Below are 12,307 nucleotides of genomic sequence, written 5' to 3'. Positions count from 1 at the left end.
AATGGTTGTCCCTTCACTGAGGCTGTGCCTTCAGGACCTAGTCTCTCCTACTGGCGAAAACATTTTCTCCATGACCACACCATCCAGGGCTGTCTGTATTCTATCGTTTCAAAGAGATCCACCTTCATCCTTCCAAACTCCATCAAGTACAGACAGAGAGCCCTCAACTGCTTTCCATAGTGGTAAGCCATTCATCCCTGGAATCATTCTCTGGACCCATCCTAAGCCAGTACATCTTACCTTAGATATGGGGCTCAAAATGGTACACAATATTCCAAATGCTGTCTGACCAAAGTCTTATCCAGCCTCCGCAGTATGTCTCTGCTCTTGTATTCTAGTCCTCTTATTAAATGCTCACATTGCATTTTTCTTTCGAACAGCCAACTGACCCTGCTTGTTAACCATAAGGGAATCCTGAAGCGGACATCCTAAATCCCTTCATCCTTCAGATTACCAAAGCTTTTCCCCATCAAGCAAAATGTCTACACCTCTATTCTTCCTATCAAAGTGCATAACCTCACACCTTCCTACGTTGTATTCCATCTGCCACTTTTTTGCCCGCTCTTCCAGCCTGCCTTCTGTAGCCTCTCTATCTATCTGGCTCATGTGCAAGCTGAGCCCTCAGTTTCTTTGTGCAGATTGTTAATGTATAAAGTGAATGGTTGTGGTCCCAATACTGACCCCGGTGGAACTCTACTGTCACCAGCTACCAGCCTGAAAAAAGACTCCTTTATCCCCACTCTGCCTTCTGCCAGTCAGCCAATCCTCTATCCATGCCAGTACTTTGCTCCTAACACAATGGGCTCTTATCTTATTTTGACCTTTCGTGCAACACCTTGTCAAACACCTTATGGAAATCAAAATAGATCAAGTCCGTTGGCTCTCCTTTGACTAATTTGCTTGTTAGCACCTCAAAGAATTCTAAAAGATTTGTCAAGCATGACCACCACCCCACCCCCTCCCACCTCCCCACCCCCCCACCCCAACAAAATAAGATCATGCTGACTCAGCCCTATTTTCCCATATACTTCCAAGCACTTCGCAAAATCTTACCATCAACTAAGATCAGGCTAACTAGCTATAATTTCCTATCTTCTGCTTCTCTCCCTTATTAAACAGTATTGTTACATTAGCCATTCTCTGTTCCTCTGAGACCCTCCTTGACTCCAGTAATTCCTGAAAGATCATCTCCAGTGTCTCCACTATCTTCTCAGCTATCTCCTTCAGAATTCTGAGATGTGGTGTACCGTTTCTTTGTACCCCTTTAATGCTTTTCTAGCCTCATTCTCCAGCAGTCCAATGTCCACTCTTGCCTCTCCCTTGCCTTTTAAATATCTAAAATAAGTTTTACAATCTCCTTTTATCTTACTATATACCTTATATATACCTTAAATTTCTCCCCCGCTTACTGCTATTTTAGATGCCCTTTGCTGGTTTTTAAAGGCTTTATAATTCTCTGGTTTCCCGCTAACTTTCTCCACATTGCATGCTTTTACATTCTTTTGCTTTCATGCTGTCACTGACTTCACTTGCCAGCCATGGTTGCCATGTCCTCCCCGAGTATATTTCTTCCTCCTTGAGATAAATTTCTACTGTGCCTCCCAAGTAACTGCCACAAGCTCCTACCAATCCTCCTCCCTTAGGCTCCTTTTCCAATCCGGTCTGGCCAGCTCTTCCCTCATGTCTTTGTAGTTATTTTTACTCAATTGTACGCAGAACACAGAGCATACATAGAACATTACAGCGCAGTGCAGACCCTTTTGCCCTCAATGTTGCGCCACCCTGTGAAACCAATCTGAAGCCAATCTAACCTACACTATTCCATTCTCATCCATATGCCTATCAATGACCATTTAAATGCCCTTAAAGTTGGCGAGTCTACTACAGTTTCAGGCGTTGTGTTCCACACCCCTACTATTCTGAATAAAGAAACTACCTTTGACATCTGTCCTTAATCTATATCCCTCAATTTAAAGCTATGTCCCCTCGTGCTAGCCATTGCCATCGGAGGAAAAAGGCTCTCACTGTCTACCCTATCTAACCCTCCGATTATCTGTCTCAATGAAGTCACCTCTCAACTTTTTTCTCTGTAATGAAAACAGCCTCATGTCCCTCAGCCTTTCCTCGTAAGACCTTCCCTCCATACCAGGCACATCCTAGTAAATCTCTCTGAACTCTTTCCAAAGCTTCCACATCCTTCCTTAATGTGGTGACCAGAACTATATGCAATACTCCAATTGTGGCTGCACAAGAGTTTTGCACACCTGCAGCATGACCTCATGGTTCTGAAATGTGTTCCCTCTACTAATAAAAGCTAAAACACTGTATGCCTTCTTAACAACCCTATCAATCTGGGTGGCAACTTTCAGGGATCTCTGTACATGGACACCGAGATCCCTCTGCTCATCTACACTACCAAAAATCTTACCATTCGTCCAGTAGTCTGCATTCCTGTTACTCCTTCCAAAGTGAATCACCTCTCACTTTTCCACATTAAACTGCATTTGCCACCACTCAGCCCATCTCTGCAGCTTATCAATGTCCCCCTTTGGCACTGGCCTTAACCCTACTGACCTTACTGTTGTCTGCAAATTTACAAACTCATCTTCTTTTCCATCATCCAGGTCATTTAAAGAAATGACAAACAGCAGTGGCCCCAAAACAGATCCTTGCGGTATCCCACTAGTAACTGAACTCCAGGATGAACATTTCCCATCAGCCATCACCCTCTGTCTTCTTTCAGCTAGCCAATTTCTGATCCAAACTGTAACATCGCCCTCAATCCCATGCCTCCATATTTTGTGCAGTAGCCTACCAAGGGGAACCTTATCAAATGCCTTACTGAAACCCATGTATACCACATCAACAACTTTACCCTTATCCACCTGTTTGGTCACCTTCTCAAATAACTCAGTAAGGTTTGTGAGGCTTGATCTACCTTTCACAAAACCATGTTGACTATCCCTAATCAACTTACTCCTATCAAAATGATTATAAATCCTATCTCTTTTCCAACACTTTACCCACAATTGAAGTAAGGCTCACTGGTCTATAATTACCATGGTTGTCTCTACTCTCTTTCTTGAACAAGGCGTCAACATTTGCTATCCTCCATTCTTATGGTACTATTCCTGTAGACAATGGCAACATAAAGATCAAAGCCAAAGGCTCTGCAATCTCCTCCCTGGCTTCCCAAAGAATCCTAAGATAAATCCATCTGGCCCAGGCGATTTATCTATTTTCACACTTTCCAGAATTTCTAACACAACCTCCTTTCTAACCTCAATCCTATCTAGTCTAGTAGCCTGTTTTTCAGTATTGTCCTCGACAACATTATCTTTTTCCAGTGTGAATACTGATGAAAAATGTTCATTTATCATATATCCAATCTCCTCTAACTCCATGCAAAACTTCCCACTACTGTCCTTGATTGGTTCTAATCTTATTCTAGTTATTCTTTTAGCCCTTATATACCTATAGAAAGCTTTCGGATTTTCCCTGATCCTATTTGTCAGCAACTTCTTATGTCCCCTCCTCACTCATCTTAGCTCTCTCTTTCGGTCTTTCCTGGCTGACTTGTAACTCTCAATCACCCTACCTGAGCCTTCATGTCTCAACCTAATATAAGCCTTCTTCTTCCTCATGACAAGAGATTCAACTTCCTTAGTAAACCATGGCTCCTGCACTCAACAACTTCCTCCCTGCCTGACTGGTACATACTTATCAAGGACACACAGTAGCTGTTCCTTAAATAAGCTCCACATTTCTATTGTGCCCATCCCCTGCAGTTTCCTTCCCTATTCTATGCATTCTAAATCTTGTCTGATTGCATTGTAATTGCCTTTCCCCCAGTTGTAGCTCTTGCCCTCCGGTGTATACCAATCCCTTTCCATCGCTAAAGTAAACGTAACTGAATTGTGGTCACTATCACCAAAGTGCTCACCTACCTCCAAATCTAACACATGGCCGGGTTCATTACCCAGTACCAAATCTAATTTGGCCTCACCCTGTGTTGGCCTGACTACATACTGTGTCAGGAAACCCTCCTGCACACAATGGACAAAACTGACCCATCTAAAGTACTTGAACTATAGTATTCCCAGTCAATATTTGGGAAGTCGAAATGCTCCTATTGAGAATCATCTTTACTATCCTTTCCTCTAAATCTCTGGAACTATTCAGAGGCCTATGGAAAACTTCCAACCGGGTGATCTCTCCTTTCCTGTTTCTAATCTCAGCCCATACTAGCTCAGTTGACGAGTCCTCAAGCGTCCTTTCTGCAGCCATAATACTGTCTTTGACTAACAATGCTACACCTCCCCCTCTTTTACCATCTCTGTTCTTACTAAAACATCTAAATCCTGGAATCTGCAACAACCATTTCTGTCCCTACTCTACCCATGTGTCTGAAATGGCCACAACATCAAAATCCCAGGTACTGACCCAGGTTGCAAGTTGACCTGCCTTATTCCGGATGCTCCTGGCATTGGAATAGACAGAGTTCAAACCACCTTCTCGATTGCCAGTACCATCTTGAGACCCTGAAACCTATTTTGAACCTGCCTACTCTCAACCTCCTGTATACCCAAACTATAGTTTGGGTTCATTGCCCTAAATCTGTAGTTCTGTAACATCTGATTCCAGCTTCTCCCTCTCAAACAGCAGGGTGAATTCTATCATATTATCGTCACTGACCCCTAGGGGTTCCTTCAACGTAAACTCACTCATTAAACCTGCCTGTAGATATTCCACAAATTCCTTGAGATCTACCACCAACCTGATTTTTCCAGTCAACCTGCATATTGAAGTCCCTCGTGATTATTGTAGTAACATCTTTCTTACATACCTCCTCTAATTCCTGATTTATTTTCTTCCCCACATCCTGACTATTGCTAGGTGGCCTGTATCCCCAATGCTGAAGAGTCAGAGTCGGAAAGTGTGGCTCTGGAAAAGCATAGCAGGTCAAACAGCATCCAAGGGCATAAGCCCTTCATCAGGAACATTGGGGGGAAGGGGTTGAAAAATAAATAGGAGTGGGAATGGGGCTGGGGAGAAGATAGGTGGGAAGGCAATATTGGATGCAGGGTGGGAGGTAATTGTGATAGGTCGATGGGGAGAATGGAGCTGATAGGTGGGAAGGAAGATGGACAGGTAGGACAGGTCAAGAGGGTGATGCTGAGTTGAAGGGTTGGAAACTGGTTAAGTCGATGCTGATGCCACGTGGTTGAAGGGTCCCAAGGTGGAACGTAAGGCGTACTTCCTCCAGTTGGCAGGTGATTTTGATTTGGTGGTGGAGGAGGCCCAGGACTTCATGACCTTGAGGGAATGGGAGGGGGACTTACAGTGGTTAGCCACAGGACGGTGGGGTTGTTTGGTACATGTGCCCCAGTGAACCCAATTCTCTGAACCGTTCTGTAAGTTGGTTTTCTGTCTTCCTGATGTAAAGGAGACCACATCAAGAACAACGGAGGCAGTAGATGAAGTGGGTGGACGTGCAGGAAAATCTCTGCCAGTTATGAAATGATAACTTCATTAGGCTCTTTTTCCTGTTGTGGTTCTTCAACTCTACCTCCACAGAGTCTGCACTTTCTGACTGTATCTCACTTCTTGCCATTAATTTAATTTTAATTCTTACTAACTTCTGCCCGTCTGCCTATCCTTTCCACAGGATCTGTGTTTTTGGTTATTTAGTTCCCAGCCCTGATACCCTTGCAACCATATCTCTATGGGTATCCACAACATCATATCTGCAATTTCGATCTGTGCTACAATCTCATTGAGAAAATTCCCATGAATTCAAACTGTATCTCCCACAGCAATCTTTCAGCCCACAAGTTTAATTTTTTTAATCTTATTGACCCTGTGCCATATCTCTGATAGCAAATAGTGCAAGAGAGAGCTAGACAGCAGCTTCCGAAAGTTGGGACAATAGCTTTTGAATAATGTGAGAGTGCATTTGGACATCAGCTATGAGAGCATAGGTAAAGCAGCTTCTGCACTGCTCACAGATTCTACACAGCTGAGGGAAAACTTTTCCCATTACTATTTTTTAAGCAAAAGGACAACTTTCCATTCACCAGTTTGCACCTATTCACTATTATTTAGTGGGTTATGCTCTTGACCTATTTGCTCCTCAATAGCTCCAGGTTTCTTACCATTTAGAAAATACTCCTGTTTATCTTTCTTGGGTCAAAAGGTACGTGCGCTAAAGTTTTCCTACATCGCACTCAATTTGCCAGTGTTTGGCCCACTCACTTAATTGGCTTATATCCCTCTGTAACTTCCTGCTGCCATCTGCACTACATACTAAACCTTCTAATTTGGTCTCATATAATCAACGCATTTTACAGATAACCAATAAATTGCAAATTGGATCAGGACAACTTCAATGTTTCTGAGCCAACAATTTTGGTATTAGATCATGCATTGTGCAATAAAAATAAACATGGGTATGTTTATAAAATAGTAAGTATTGTACAATCTCATTGCTAATAGGTAAATTTGAAGGCAGAAAGATTGCATAAACTGAAATAACTTGAAGTACACAAAGTATTTTGTAATGCATAGCTATAATCAACTTTACATTAAGCACAGTTAGAACTATTGCAGACAGTCTATAGATTTTTTTCATGATGAAAGCATATATATATACATATATGTATTATATATATTTCTTCAGCGACATGTTCTTACAATATTCTTGAGTTCTTACTGCTGCTTTTAGCTTATAACCACTCTACTCCATTCCATGACTTATCGCACTTTATTTTCTTAAGACTGTAGTGGAACAAGTCCAAAGAGCTAAATGGTCCACTCTGGTTTTGACATTTCTGTTCTTAAATCAGGCAAATTCAAGGTATATGTCAGACTTAAAACAGGATCATAAAGTGGATACTACTCAGAAATAAAACCTTTGCTCCATTGTACTTAGGCTGGCGCTCTGCAATAACAATTAAGCTAGTCCCAAACCTCCATATTTTCCTTGTAGCCCTGCAATGTTGTTTCCTATCATATTGTATTTATCCAGAGATCACTTCTGTTTTCTAGCAGTCAGCCATCCTCATATGTATGCTGCCTTTAAAAAGTCTGTCCCTAACAAAGCATGATTACATATCTAAGATCAGGAACAACTGTATCGGAGAAATTGCACATTCGAGCACATATCCTACCACTTTGTGCGATAACATTTTGGTGTAGAAAAACATGTCAAAGCCAAGTAAATTTTGCTTGAATTTGAATTTTTCAATGTAATATTGGAATGGTTACAGCATAGAAGGAGACAATTCAGTCCATTACATCTGTGTTGGTCCTCTGAAGGAGCAAAGAACACAAAACCAGTAACCTTATATTTTAGAATTTGTTTACAGTACTGGTGAAATCCAAATTCATCTAGCAACTGTAAGTGTTATTTCAGATCTTGGACCAATGCACCTTTTACTAATTGTTGACCATGATCTAAAAATATTCTATTTCATTGAATTATTTGTGAAAATGAATTGCTGTGGAATAAAACAAACAATGCAAATTAAATATCAGCGTAATTCCGTATAATGAAAATGATCTCATTTTAGCTTTCAATAATAAACTTTAAATTAATTGACCTGGCAAATTGACAATAAGTCAAATAAAATTATGCAAAACAATAGTTTGACTGTTATCTTACAAACCTGCCCAGATTCTGCAACATGCTTTTGGATAGCATTTTAAAATTGACATTTTTAAAATGAAAATAACCAATGTACTCACTAAACACATTCAGAAAGATCTTCAAAATTGTCCAGAATTGGAAGGTAACTTATGTTTCTGTTCCCCAGGAAGCTGCAGAGCAAGGAATCAGCTGTGAAGTGGTGTGGTCCACAGTGACACTGCTAAATTACAAGAATACGTCAAATCTGAGCTTTTATTCACATCAGGATTGTAAAAACAGGATACAAACATGGTTGTCCTTTGAATGGTTGAAAAAATACAGTAAAACAGACAGTGAAGCAGGAGTGTGCTAAAGAACTGTGGGTGTGTAATTATTTTTCACAGTGGTGACGTCAGACTCAGCCTCTAGAAGCTTATAATGAATCTATTTGATTGATGTCTCAGGCTAAAATACTTTCAGGAAAGAAAAGATCTCAGGGCACAGCCAAGCGTACTGCAAGATAATTCTTCAATATCCATACATGTGCTGTGCTTTTAAGTTTATTGATCAGACTCATGGAAATGCCTTCTGATGTGATTTATTGAGCAACCTTGTGAAACAACTGGCTCTGTAATCTGCATTAGAGTCACTGGAGCTTTTGAAAATTTGCTGGAGGCAACAATTAGATAACCTAATGTTAAAACCACATTGATAGCTGTCTTAGAACAGGCAGTCAGTCGTCAAAGTTACTTGTATTCACTTTTCAATTAGATCTTAATGCAGTTTGCACAAGAACCTATTGTAGAATAGGTTCATATGTAACTAGTAGTGTTAAATAGAGGTGTTTATGTTGTTGGGATGCTGCTGACAAGCATTTATGCCATGTAAAAAGGCAAGGCTGACAATGAGAAAGATTTAAATTAGTTAGGTGGAGAGGGAAAATTTACACAATTCGAGAACAGAAAGAAAATGACCAACTGCATTGTGTGAACAACATAGTGGCAGATATCCAAGTAATTGCATGAAGTGCAACATGAAAATATATGAATAAGAAATATGAATTTATCCTAGAGTATGTAATAGTTACAGAAACCTGGATCTAATCTGAGCTTGATTGGAAGCTAAATGTTTCAGCACTAAGATCTTTGGTAAGTACAGGCATTTCTTGCCAAAAGGACCAGAAGGCTGAAATGTTTAAGGATCTTTGTTATGGGGATGTTTATTCTGTAGGCAGCAAGGTTAGACCAACCTGTTTGCTGCCCAAAATAGCCAATAATATCCCAATTGTGTCACTCGATCAGACTCTTAAAGTCACAGTCCGCCATTAACTTACACAACAACAGGGAAATTGGGAATAATTAGAGTTACCACATTCATTAAAAATATAATTACAGCGGGGGAAGAAACAGGAGATTTTTATTATGACAAACACATTGCAAATGGGAAAATCAAGGATTCAGAAAAGATGAAGGTGACAGCCATTCTGATAATAGTAATATAGTCCACCATATTAAAAATATGGATAAATTTTCAACTTAGATTAGGAGAAGTGGAATTGACCAATTAGTAGAAGCAATAAATTCATGGAACAATGGCCCCAAAGTTTACAGAGAGGTGGGCGAATAGTTTAGGAAAACCTGAAGAAGGAGTTAATTTGGAATCTGATTGAGGAGTTGTGACCTGTTAGATGAGTAGGCCTGCAACATCTAGTTGCAGCCAGGGAGTTCAGTGAAAGAGACGGAAAGATCTGTAAGCAAATCTTCTATAGTGAGTAGTTAACTCGGCTGTTTGATTTATTCAATTTGACTTTTTTATTGTCACCTGCATTTATTACATATACAATGAAAAGTGTTGTTTAGTGTCATCACTCTCTAGTGTCATCTTAAAACACAGAAAATAAAACCAGAAAAATAATACAATAAAGTTCATCTAATAGTCTCATCTTGATAAAATTAAGTGGTGTTTGGACAGCTCCCGACTCCCCCTCAGCCATGGACTGTATCTGGGCTCCTCCATCCCGATGCCTTGAGTCCATGCTGCTAAGTTGACAACAGTGCTGCAAGGTTTCAGGAATGTCTGAGAAAATTTGTCAGGAAGCCATTGAAGAGTTCATAGTGAGGCTGGAGACGACTTTGCAGGGGAGTTTTTAAAGAACTCAGAATAGGAGGGGAGCATTTGTGAGACGTTGATGTGGGAAGGTCTTGAGAGAGTATTGGATCACAGCAAGAAATATGCAATGGTTGAGGGATTAACAGGGACAGTTGATCTGTGGGAGAATGTCATTAATTTTCTCCGGGCACCTCCTGAGATTTTATTGGTCACCCATCTCTGAATTCGCCCTCCGTTAAAGCCAGAAATGGGAACATCTGTTAAGGTTCGAAATTGAAATTTAACTTCCCATCAGAAGCAAGCCCACCAATTTTGGTAGGGTTAAATTTCCCCCTGAAATGCCTTACCATTAATTAGACTTTTAAGGTTGGTTAAATCAAAGTTTGAAGGGATGAAAAATGAATTTGTCACAGTAGACTAGACAGAAATGTGCTTTCATAGTGGTAAAGTTAAAAATCCCCCAACACCAGGTTATAGTCCAACAGGTTTATTTGGAAGCATTAGCTTTTGGAGCACTGTCAGTAAGACTTTGGGTAGCTTCTACCTCTGTTGTAATGGAAGTTGAGAAAATGCTCACCAAGAACTTGGAAAGGCAACCAATTTTCAATCCACGTCTGTATTTTGCCTCTCATACCATGTGCCCTAATTTTGCTCACTAACCTCCTATGTGGGACTTTATCAAAGGCTTACTGAAAGCCCAGGTATACTTCATCCACTGGACCTCCCTTGTCCATCTTCAGAGTTATATCCTCAAAAAATTCCAGAAGATTAGTCAAGCATGATTTCCCCTTCATATTTCCATGCTTACTCTGACGTTTCCTGTTACTGCTATCCAGATGTGTCGTAATTTCTCTTTTATAATTGACTCCAGCATTTTTCCCACCACTGAGGTCAGACTAACTGGTCTATAATTCTCTGTTTTCTCTCTCCCTCCTTTCTTAAAAAGTGGGACAACATTAGCCACCCTCCAATCCATAGGAACTGATCCTGAATCTATAGAACGTTGGAAAATGATCACCAACGCATCCGCGATTTCTAGAGCTACCTCCTTCAGTACCCTGGGATGTAGACCATCAGGTCCCGGGGACTTATCAGCCTTCAGACCTAACAGTCTCTCCAACACCATGTCCTGCCTAATATAAATTCCCTTCAGTTCAGGGCCTTCAGCCACTATTACATCAGGGAGATTGCTCGTGTCTTCCCCAGTGAAGACAGATCTAAAGTACTAATTCAACTCTTCTGCCATTTCTTTGTTCCCCGTAATAAATTCACCTGTTTCTGTCTTCAAGGGCCCAATTTTAGTCTTGACCATTTTTTTTTCTTTTCACATACCTAAAAAAGCCTTTATTATCCTCCTTTATATTTTTGGCCTATGTGGGACTTTATCAAAGGCTTACTGAAAGCCCAGGTATACTTCATCCACTGGACCTCCCTTGTCCATCTTCAGAGTTATATCCTCAAAAAATTCCAGAAGATTAGTCAAGCATGATTTCCCCTTCATATTTCCATGCTTACTCTGACGTTTCCTGTTACTGCTATCCAGATGTGTCGTAATTTCTCTTTTATAATTGACTCCAGCATTTTTCCCACCACTGAGGTCAGACTAACTGGTCTATAATTCTCTGTTTTCTCTCTCCCTCCTTTCTTAAAAAGTGGGACAACATTAGCCACCCTCCAATCCATAGGAACTGATCCTGAATCTATAGAACGTTGGAAAATGATCACCAACGCATCCGCGATTTCTAGAGCTACCTCCTTCAGTACCCTGGGATGTAGACCATCAGGTCCCGGGGACTTATCAGCCTTCAGACCTAACAGTCTCTCCAACACCATGTCCTGCCTAATATAAATTCCCTTCAGTTCAGGGCCTTCAGCCACTATTACATCAGGGAGATTGCTCGTGTCTTCCCCAGTGAAGACAGATCTAAAGTACTAATTCAACTCTTCTGCCATTTCTTTGTTCCCCGTAATAAATTCACCTGTTTCTGTCTTCAAGGGCCCAATTTTAGTCTTGACCATTTTTTTTTCTTTTCACATACCTAAAAAAGCCTTTATTATCCTCCTTTATATTTTTGGCCAGTTTACCTACGTACCTTATTTTTTCATTGCGTATTTCCTTTTTAGTTATCCTCTGTTGTTCTTTAAAAGCTTCCCAGTCCGCCGATTTCCCACTCATTTTTGCTATGTTATACTTTTTCCCTTTTGTCTTTATCTGGTCCTTAACTTGCCTCGTCAGCCACGGCCATCCCTGCATTCCCTTAGGATCTTTCTTCCTTTTTGGAATGAACTGATCCTGCATCTTCTGCATTATACCCAGAAATACCTGCCATTGTTGTTCCACTGCCATCCCTGCTAGGGTATTACACCATTGAGCTTTGGCGAGCTCTTCCCTCATAGCTCCATAGTTCCCCTTATTCAACTGAAATATTGTCACTTCCGATTCTATCCTCTCCCTTTCAAACTGCAGATTAAAGCTTATTGTATTGTAGTCACTACCTCGTAATGGCTCCTTTACTTCGAGGTCCCTGATCAAATCCGATTCATTGCACAACATCAGATCCAGAATTGCTT

The 12,307-nt window shown here is 40.7% G+C and overlaps 1 protein-coding gene across 3 annotated transcripts in view; it reads right to left on the bottom strand.

Moving 5' to 3' along the window:
- Window positions 1–7,902, bottom strand: part of dgkb (diacylglycerol kinase, beta) — a 794,652-nt gene extending 786,750 nt beyond the window's left edge. For all 3 annotated transcript variants that reach the window (XM_087987111.1, XM_087987112.1, XM_087987113.1), the window contains exon 1: window positions 7,747–7,902. The gene's annotated coding sequence lies outside the window, so the exon portion shown is untranslated. The remainder of the gene's footprint in view (window positions 1–7,746) is intronic.
- Window positions 7,903–12,307: the final 4,405 nt, after the last annotated feature.

This window comes from Chiloscyllium plagiosum, unplaced genomic scaffold (assembly GCF_037043375.1).
Source record: "Chiloscyllium plagiosum isolate Xiang-an unplaced genomic scaffold, Cpla_swu_hap1 HiC_scaffold_5, whole genome shotgun sequence".
NCBI lineage: Eukaryota > Metazoa > Chordata > Chondrichthyes > Orectolobiformes > Hemiscylliidae > Chiloscyllium > Chiloscyllium plagiosum.
Note: the sequence above shows the minus strand (reverse complement) of the source record. Positions and strands in the feature narration are given on the sequence as shown.